Source organism: Elephantulus edwardii, unplaced genomic scaffold (assembly GCF_000299155.1).
Source record: "Elephantulus edwardii isolate Elephantulus edwardi_28Jun2011 unplaced genomic scaffold, EleEdw1.0 scaffold00011, whole genome shotgun sequence".
NCBI lineage: Eukaryota > Metazoa > Chordata > Mammalia > Macroscelidea > Macroscelididae > Elephantulus > Elephantulus edwardii.
The window spans coordinates 23206829-23208793 of record NW_006399761.1 but is presented as its reverse complement, the minus strand read 5'-3'; the positions used below and the strand labels follow the sequence as shown (position 1 = coordinate 23208793).

At 37.7% G+C, this 1965-nt stretch overlaps 1 pseudogene; it reads right to left on the bottom strand.

The window, feature by feature from the left end:
• Nucleotides 1–754: 754 nt before the first annotated feature.
• Nucleotides 755–1690, bottom strand: LOC102852149 (annotated as a pseudogene).
• Between the last annotated feature and the right edge of the window lie 275 nt (nt 1691–1965).

Genomic DNA, 1965 nt, shown 5'->3' with positions numbered 1-1965 from the left:
TCAGGGTGACAACCCAGTGCCTTACTGCTAGGCTATGAACTGGTTAACTATATAGTTAGTTCAGTTTTCATCTTTGTTGATCTTCTTTCCAGTCATCCTGTCCTTCATTAAGAATAGTGTATTGAAATATCCTCCTGTTATTTTGGTGGTGTCTGTTAAAGTTGGGTTTGTGTATTTTCAGCTTTATCATTAGATGTCCAGATATAAATTATAGTTGTATCCTCTAGTTTGATTGACCTTTTAATAATTTTATAGTGTCCTCTCAGGTCTCTTCTGGTTTTTGGCCTTGAAGTCTGTCTTATCAAAGATTGCTGTTGGCACTCCTGCTCTTTTTAAAATTGTCATTTACATGAAACATTTTTCCCACCGTTTGCCTTTTAGTTTATTTGAATCCTTGATCTTGTTTTCATATCCATTCTGCCATTGTTTTTATCTTGACTAATGTGTTTAATCTATTCATATTAAGTGTAATTACTGATAGACTTTTTTAATTATTAAAATACTGGGTTTATTTCACATGTATGTTTTTGTTTCCCCACCATTTCCATTTGTCTGACCACTGCTACTACTTTGTCCTATCATAACATCCCATACGTACTTAAAACCAAAGCAAAGGGTGGAGTTCCATCTTTAAAAATTAAACTGGCATCTTGGACAACACATTCTTGGCAAAGAAACCTGGACAACATTTATCAGACACGGTAGGTAAAGTTCTCACTCAGCATTATAAAAAAGGACAGCCAGATATCAACTGTTACAGAAATGAAATAAGACGGAAAATTTTAACAAACTGTTTTAACAAACTATTTTCTTAAAGAGACTTCCTCCACTGCCAGAGATCTTGAATAGCCTCCTGGTCTGTCATCCGGAAGCAATTCTTCACATAATTGATGAATTTGGCTTCCACTTTGGGAAGAGAACCACCTTTTTCTATACTTGCTTGCATTTTTGCTTCAATGTCTTCTACAGAACTAGGTCCTTTTGAAATTTTGGGAGTTTTTTCCCTGTGTTTTGAAAGATTCTTGTCCTTTTGATCATGGAGTTGATGGTTTTGAGTCTTTTCTATTCTGGTTTGATTTTTGTGCATTTTTGGCTGGAGTATCCCATATAGATTTCTTCACTGGTGCTTTTTCTTCAGCCTCATCATCATCAAACTCATCATCTTCATCTTCATTATCGTCGTCATCATCATCGTCAACCTCTTCATCAGTGGCAAGTTTCACCTTTTTCTGTGGAATTTTGTTACCGCCTGCAGGGGCAGATCTCTTTCCTGATATACTTAAGAGTTTCACATACTCCTCCTCTTCTTCATCTGACTCTGCATTTTCCTCCACAGCTACTGAGTGTTGTCCACTTATATGCACAGGCCCTGAGCCACACTTCAATCGTAAGACGACAGGTGGTGTTATTTCAAAGCCCCCAAGCAAAACCATTGGCTGTACAGACATTTTCAAAGTTGCCAGTGTTACTTTAATTGGGCTGCCCTCATAATTCATTACCTCTGCTTCAACAATGTATACAATTCATCCTTTGTACCAGCCCCTAAACTGACTGTTCTTAAAGATTACTGGTGCTCATTCTCATCATTATCCACCTTAAAGTGATAATCTTTGTCAGCTTTCAGTTCGCAACTGAAAAGGTAGTTTTGGGGCCGCAGGGGGCTCATGTCCATATCCATCGAATTTTCCATGGGTTGGTGGCCCACGTTTATGTGGGAGAGGACAGCAATAAAACGCCACTGTTGCCGAGAACAGCCCCGCAGGAATCACAGCAGGGTGATAGACTTTTTTTATCACTGACATTTTGTTGCTTTTTGCTTTTTTTTTTGGCATGGTGTAGCTAGTTACTTTGTTCTATTTTCTGTCTCTGTGTGAAGAACCATTGTTCCTATTTCTTATGAGCTTGATTTTGTTTTCAGGAATTCTGTTAATATCTGTTGTTCAGAGAATATCCTAATTTTACCAT